Source organism: Myotis brandtii, unplaced genomic scaffold, assembly GCF_000412655.1.
Source record: "Myotis brandtii unplaced genomic scaffold, ASM41265v1 scaffold125, whole genome shotgun sequence".
In the NCBI taxonomy this organism is placed as follows: Eukaryota; Metazoa; Chordata; class Mammalia; order Chiroptera; family Vespertilionidae; genus Myotis; species Myotis brandtii.
This window is the reverse complement of record NW_005354385.1, coordinates 6360782-6368728: the sequence shown is the minus strand read 5'-3', so window position 1 is coordinate 6368728 and position 7947 is coordinate 6360782. Positions and strand designations below refer to the sequence as shown.

Below are 7947 nucleotides of genomic sequence, written 5' to 3'. Positions count from 1 at the left end.
TCGCCTTGCCCCTGCTCACCCTGCCCTGCGGGTCCGGGCGTCTCGGCACCGCCCTGGGAAGTAAGTTTGTGCGTCTGGACGCAAGTCCAAGTCGGCGGGGACCCGGCTTAGCGCAGGGACATTGCACTGGAGACGGGCATATTCCTCGTGGCATCTTCAGTGCGTGGGGAAGTCTCGAAGTTGTATAACTGGACATTGAGTAAAGCAAAGCCCGTGGGGCCGCCGGGCACCGGGTTTGATTGGGCTGAGCGTTACGGGTCTCTTCTTTTTTGAATCCTCTTCTTTGTCTAGGTCTTGGGAGAGATCTCCAAGCTCTAGTCGCAAGACAGACAATTAGAGCAGAAAGTTAGGGCTCACTTTCGGACTGCTTCCTTGGTTCTCTAGATGAGGGAGATAGCTGGGTCTGTTCAAATCCAGATAAGCGAAGGCCGGCACTCAGCGCCTTTGGTATGGGTGGTGATACACTTAGTGTTTGTTTCTTGTCTTTTTTGTTGTTGTTGTTTTGTGTGTTTGTTTCATAGTGATTGTTTTTTCTGCGTGGCTCTCATGCGCGTTGTGTGTGCTAAAGATTGCAGGTTACCCTGAATGCTTAGGTTTAGGTGCCTTTTATCTTGACCCAGGCAGGATATTGGCCCTTAATTTTGGTACTGACATGTGCTGTAAATGAAACCACCTCTGCGTATCTGCTGGGTGCTAGGGAGAGCATTAAAAAAAAAAAAAAAAAAAAGGAGTCACCTTGATCTCTTTTTGGAACAGATTTGTCAAGGTGTGTGAGTTAGGGGTGACCTGCGAGGACTTTGGTCATTGCACCAAGACGCTTGCTTTGATCCCAGCCTCCACTGTGGACTGCGGGAGTGACCTTGGCGAGTTCTTTTCCCTCCAGGCCACTGGGAGCTTTGTGTAATGTGCTTTTAACCTTTGGCGGCAGCTTTGCTGTGTTTCTTGAGGGATTATCTCACCAGTGTGAACAGGTTATCCATGTTGGATGGGCATTAGACTCAAAATTGGACTCAGACCTCTCCTAAAGGGTCCATAAAGCATAATTAGATATTTATTATGTAGATATTCATCTTCTGCAGAGACAGATACTATTACTTCTCTTTAATTCAGTGAGCACTAAGATGAGCATTATTAAAATAAATATATTTGGATTCTGAATTCATTCTAAAAATACAGTCTGTTCCCTTTGCTGTGCTTAGATTATTTACATATTTGATAAGACATTCTTCATCTTTAAACAAATTTTAGTTATGTTACTGAGATCTTATTGTTGTTTACTTGATAGGTACTTACTTGTGGTAGTTTTATTGTTGCAAAATTCTTAGACATACTATCAGCATATTCCATGAACTGTTTGACTGAAGCGTTTGAGTTCATCTACACCATCACGTCACTAATGCTTTATTCTTCCAAGCACAAACAATATAGTCAATAGTCTTTCTAATGTCTTGTCCTCAATTTGCTCCAATACATGATTAAGTGAGATGATACATGTATAAGTTCTTGTTAAATGTGCTGGTATGTGTTGACGTAAAAATATGAAAAGTGTTGCATGGTAAATAATTCTGGGAGTAATTTAAACCAATGCAGATTTTTAGAACAAATACATTTCATAAATCTTTCTGAAACTGGGATTTGTTAGTTTAATAAAATGGTCTAATTTAAATGTAGGAATTACTGTAGTTGTGATTATATCATATACACAACCTTCCTATTTATTTTTGCAAAAAAATACATAATTTTTGCAAGCATGTACAGTTCAGAAAGTATCCTACACCTGATCTCATTTAAGTGGGATAATACAGATATCTATAATGGCTGCAATAAAAATAACCGAGAGAACTTTTATTTCTTTGAGAAGGTATGAAAAATGATTGCAAATGAAATGTAACAGTGTGTTATTTGAAATAAAATTGAACAGTTTTCACCCCAATGCTAAAATAATTTTTTAAGCACAACAGCTCTTTATGTTACTAGAGTCTCATTATTTGTTGAACAACCAATGATTTATTATTTTTGAATTCTTGATACATTGGAGTGCTGGTGATATTTCCAAGTCTGTATGATGCTTTTGCACATGAAGAAGATAATTGCAATATCAATAAAACAGTGCTGCTCATTTCTCTGTCATATTATTTACAAATATATAGAAAGGAAGCTTTCGCTAAAAAAAAATTGATGTGTCAAATCAGATGGGTAAGACTGGACAGAGAACAGTTGGCAGACTCACTTAATAAAACAATGTTTATTCTTAAAGCTGGTAAAAATGTTAGTGTTTTGTGTGTATATGTGCACAAATCCATGTGCACACACCTACATATGCACACATGTGAGCTGGCCTGAAAGGAAGCAGAGTGAGAAAGAGAGCATGCCGCCACTCTGAGGACTGTGCACAAACTCCCTCACCACCCTTGACCTTTGTTTCCTGGTTTACTAGATTGCTGGCTTCTACAGTTTAGGAGGGATGGGTGTTCTGGAATGGATCCAGGGAGCAACTAAGTGGTTTCTTTGAGGAAAGGTGAGAACATTAAGTATTTTGCCAGTGAAAGGAGAGAGTGCTCGGGGTGATACAGGAATGATCTTCAAACTGAACACGAAGGCATTCTTTGGAAATGTGATGGACTGCTTTTGGTCTTCATTGAAGATGAAACTTAAGAACTGGCTACAATTAAAAAGGAATGAGGTTTTAGCCCAGCTCGAGTGGCTCATTTGGTTGCATGTCATCCTGGGTTGTGGTTGGATCACCTGTTGGGGCGTGTATGGAAGGCAACCGATCAATGTTTCTCACGTCAATGTTTCTCTCTCTCTCTCTCTCTCTCTCTCTCTCTCTTCCCACCCCCTTTCTCTTTCTAAGCATATCCTTAGGTGGGGATTTAAAGAAAAGAAAGGAATGAGGTTTTACAGCAAAACTTTTCTAAGAGTATTGCTATCATTGGAATGGCTTTCCAAGTGAGGCTGTAGAATTTTCTCCTAGGAGATTACTTCTGACAGGCTGAATGGATTATTTATTCATGTTTTACATTTTTAGGAAACATTTTCTATGTGCTCAGCAGTTTGCTAGATACTGTGAAAGAAGAATGAAAAAGATGAATGGGACATAGCCCCCACACCCAAAGGATCTTATAGAGTAGTATGGAGACATGGGTGTATAGAAAAGAAATATTTAGGTACAGCATAGTGTGCAGCAATATAGCAAGGAATGAGAGCATGGGCAAAATGCCCATGTGCGCTGAGCATTGAAATACCCAGGATGTCCCTGCACATACAGTTAGTATGGTGCAGGTTACTCTGCCTTGGGTTACTCCCAACTTTCTCCCCATTGGGGTTTGAAGAGAAAATCTCACCAGGGTGGGATTGGTAGGTTGAACTCTCCTTGTTAAGTGTGCCCTTATGAGGATTGCAGTCTTAGAAGGCCTGGCCCCCAAGCCTCATCTTGAGTCCAGATCTCTTAGTTCTGAACTCAGATCTTTAACATATCACCCTCTCTCCTGCCACAGGCCCTTTGCACATGCTGAGAGCCCTCTCTATGGAGTGCTCTTGCTCTCCCTGCTGCCTACTTAATTTTTAATCTTCCTCGAGATCTAACTTTAGTCATCACTTCTTTTTCTAACCCCTTTGATGAGGTCAGTTCCTTAACCATGCACCTCATCCCAGAGTACATTATGCCAGTTCTCACCACTATTATAATTCAACATGTAATTAGATTTCTCTGTTCATGTCTTTCTCCCCATCCAGATAATGAGTTCCACCAGGGCAGGGACATGTCTGCATTTGGTCTCCTTTGCATCCTCAGCATTTAGCTTAGTAGTAGATGTTCAATAAAGACGTATTCATTTGAATGAATGAAGAAACGGGTGGATACAGGACTAGCTTGACACATTTTAGGCATGGAGTTCTGCTTCCACATTTAACTTTTTGTTTAATGAGGAGAAATTGCTTCCTAACAGACCTTCATAAAATGTAGTGGTTTAAAGCGACCACACTTTTAAAAAAATAGTTTTCTGTGGGCTGATCAGACAGTTCTGCTTTCTGTGATGTTATCTGGGCACTGGCATGACTGAAGGGTCCAAAATAGCTCACCTGGTTGTGCAGTGGGTGCTAGCTGCTGGCTGAGAACTGACCTAGCGCTTTTGGCAGGAGGCTCAGTTTTCCTCTACCCAGCCTCTCCGTGTGGTTGTGTGAGCTTCCATGGTGGCTGGGTTCCTAGAAGGAGCATCCCCAGCAGGAAAGGCTGAAGCTGCAGATTTGGTGAGACCTAGTATCAGAGGCTCTCTGACAGTACTTCCATTCCAACCTCTTAAGTCAAAACAGACCAAAGGGCCAGCCTCGTTTCAAAGGGAGGGTAAGTAGACTCTATATTTTGCTGGTGCAGCAAGGTCGCCTTACGAAAGAGCATGTAGAACAGAAGATATTGTTGTAGACATCTTTGGAGCCATCTATCTTAGAGCAAGGAACTTTTATTTTTTTAGGTATGCTAATCAAATGCTCATTACAATAATTCAATGAACCCACACTGTATTCAGAGGTCTAAAACATATTGAGAGACTAAGTTGATACTATAATAAAACACGTCGGCAAAAAGATTCTTTGGGTTATAATTTGAGCACTGATTATAGAAACCTTTTTCTGATGAAATGCAAGTTTTCTCCAATGAAATGCAAATTCATCAACAGACGGTATATATACTTTGTGCATAGCTCTAAGAATAATCATATGCCTAGAGGCATATATATGCACAAAATTTATTTATAAACTTAGATTCACAGAATTTTAGAACAGGAGGAGATTGCAGAGGGAAAGTGCTTCAATTCCCCATTTTCAGGTAAATAAAACGGAGACCAAGGGACATAAAGGCCTTACCAAAGTCACACTAGTTGATAGCAAGGTACAGTCTCAGATTCTACAGTTTTTCCACCACAACCTCTTTGTCCCCGAAGAATCAAAACAGACATATAAGCACACATAGATGTGGACACATGAAAGGCTATATGGAGCTTATTCCTCTTAGGTCCTAGAGATATTCTTAGTTTATGTGGTTATTGTGAAGAACAAAGCAATAATGGGATAATCTGGAGACTGTATTCTCCTCCCTCCCACCCCCCTTTTTATCATGAGATGAAATTTTTGTTTTTATTGTTTATGGTTACACAGAGGGGTTTTTTGTTGTTGTTGTGTGTTTGGTTTTATTTATTTTTATTTATTAGTCACTGTATACCCAGAGTCTAACCAAGAAATAAAGCTATGTGAGTTTTTACAACTGAGGGACTTGAATGTAGAGATATGGTTAAGCAGGTGGTGAGAGAGATTAGAAGCTAAACCTAGATGTTAGCAATAACAGGAAGCCACTACCACCTCTGGGCTAGCAGAATAATGAGAGGAAATTGTTACTGGAGCCCAGGGGCCAGAAACACCTGGAAGGTGCTGGAACCACTGGGGTACTGTTCTGCAGGAGCAAGAGAGAAGAGGGTATCACCTCACACTGTCAGAATGGCTTTTATAAAAAAGACAAGAAATAACAAGTGTGGTGAAGATGTGGAGAAAAGATGTGGGAACCCTTGTGCACTGTTGGTGGGAATGGAAATTAGTGTAGCCATTATGGAAAACAGTATGGAGGTGCCTCAAGAAATTAAAAGTAGAATTACCACATGATCCAGAAATTCCACTACTTGGTATTTATCCTACAAAAACAAAAACATTAACTGAAAAGATACCCTCCTGTTCATTGCATCATTATTTACAATAGCCAAGATAAGGAAACAACCAAAGTGTCCATGGATGGATGAATGGATAAAGAAATTGTGCTATAGCCCAGCTGGCATGGCTCAGTGGTTGAACGTCAACCTATGAACAAGGAGGTCACGGTTCCATTCCCGGTCAGGGCACATGTTATGGGCTTGATCCCAGTAGGGTCAGAGCAGGAGTTAGCCGATCAATGATTTTCTCTCATTATTCATGTTTGTATCTCTCTCTCCCTCTCCCTTCCTTTCTGAAATCAATAAATATATTTAAAAAAAGAAGTTGTGGTGTATATATTATGCTATATTATTAAGCCATAAAAAGAGGGAAATCTTGCTATTTGCAACAATATAGATGGACTTTGAGAACCTTATGCTAGGTGAAATAAGTTAGACAGAGAAAGACAAATACTGTATGATCTCATCTTTATGTGGAATCTAAAAATAAAAACCCAAACAACCCCTCCCACAAACCCCAACCTCATAGATACAGAGATCTGATTGGTGGTTACCAAAGGTGGGGGTAGGTGAAATGGGCAAAGTAGGTCAAAAGGTACAAACTTCAGCTAATTATCCTATATAATAAAACCCTAATATGCAAATTGACCAAATGGCTGAACGACTGGTTGCAATGACTCACACTGACCACAAGGGGACAGATGTTCAACGCAGGAGCTGCCCTCTGGTGGTCTGCGCTCCCACAGAAGGAACACCGCTCAGCTAGAAGCCAGGCTCACAGCTGGCAAGCACAGCGGTGGTGGCAGGAGCCTCCTCCGCCTCCGTAGCAGTGCTAAGGACCCCTCGAAGGATGTCCAGCAGGTGGACATCCCCCGAGGGGTCCCAGACTGTGAGAGGGCGCAGGCCTGGCTGAGCCTACCCCACCTCGCCAGTGCACGAAGGTCATGCACTGGGCCTCTAGTAAAATAAGTAAGACCTGGGGATGTAATATACAGCGTGGTGACGATAGTTAATAAGTAATATTGTCTTGAATATTTGGAAGTTGCTAAGAGAGTTGATCTTAAAACTTTTCATCACAAGAAAAAAATTATAACTATCTGTGAATGGTGATGGATGTTAACTAGATTTGTGGTGATCATTTTGCAATATGTGCGAATACCAAATCATTATGTTGTACACCTGAAACTAATTTTATTTGTCAATTATATCCCAATTAAAAAAACAAACAGAGAGAGAGACACAGAGGAGATGCAGCGTCTGCCAAAGAAGCCACTTGAGGTGGAGAGAATGGGGGGAAATACTCTGGCTTCTTCTTTTTTTCCACTCCCAACTCACACCCTCCTTCCCCCAGCTCCCTGTGGTGCCTCCCATTGGCTGAGCCCTGCTGGAAGCCAGCTAACACAGGAGCCTGAACAGTCTGCAGACCTTTCAGATAGAAAAGAAAGCACAGAAGGGAAGGGGAGGACTAAATCTGAGGGAAACAGCCACGACTGGCACAGCCATTATTATATTTTAGTTGCATGGGCGGACAATCATGAAGCATTTTTTCACCAGCAAAATGGGAAGTTTTTATTTGCTCTGTAAGTAGAACTTCCTTGCTCAATGGTATGATCCACTTATACAAGGAACCTTAAGGAAAAGCTTATACCTGTTTCCTTTGTGAATTTTCTCTGGAATGCATCTTCCCATAATGCGTCTTACTTCTCATGACAATTTTGGCTCTTGGGCTTGAGTAAATGGAACTGAATTGACGATGCTCCCGAGTGACAAATCTAATTATTGGGCAGCTAATCAGTGAACCAGACATTTTTCTTTCCTTCAAGTCTCTGTTTTTGGGCACACCGAGTCCCCTAAATGTCATTTTTGTAGAAGAAAGGACTATTTAGCCTTCAGTTTAGGATGGTCATATTTTATTGAAACTCAGATAAATTCTGATTCAAATCTTTCTAGGATGCTGTGTGGAAACATAAGAAAATGACGTTGGCTTTGCTGTGGCCCTCTCCCCTTAATTACTCCAGGTGCCACACGGGCAGGGTTAGCAAGGAGCACAGACTGCTCTTATCAAGGGGAGAAGCAGAGGTGTAATTGAGAGAATGTACTAGTACTTCAGTCAAACCACGTGGAGCAGTTCGTTGTGGAAACGGTTCTCTCCAATCCTGGCGATTCTCCTAACACCGTGGTTGGCAAACTGCGGCTCGCGAGCCACATGCGGCTCTTTGGCCCCTTGAGTGTGGCTCTTCCACAAAATACCACG

At 41.5% G+C, this 7947-nt stretch overlaps 1 protein-coding gene across 2 annotated transcripts in view; it reads left to right on the top strand.

Annotated features, from left to right (window-relative positions):
- CACNB4 (calcium channel, voltage-dependent, beta 4 subunit) overlaps positions 1-7947 on the top strand; it is a 232902-nt gene that overhangs the window by 495 nt on the left and 224460 nt on the right. The window lies entirely within an intron of this gene.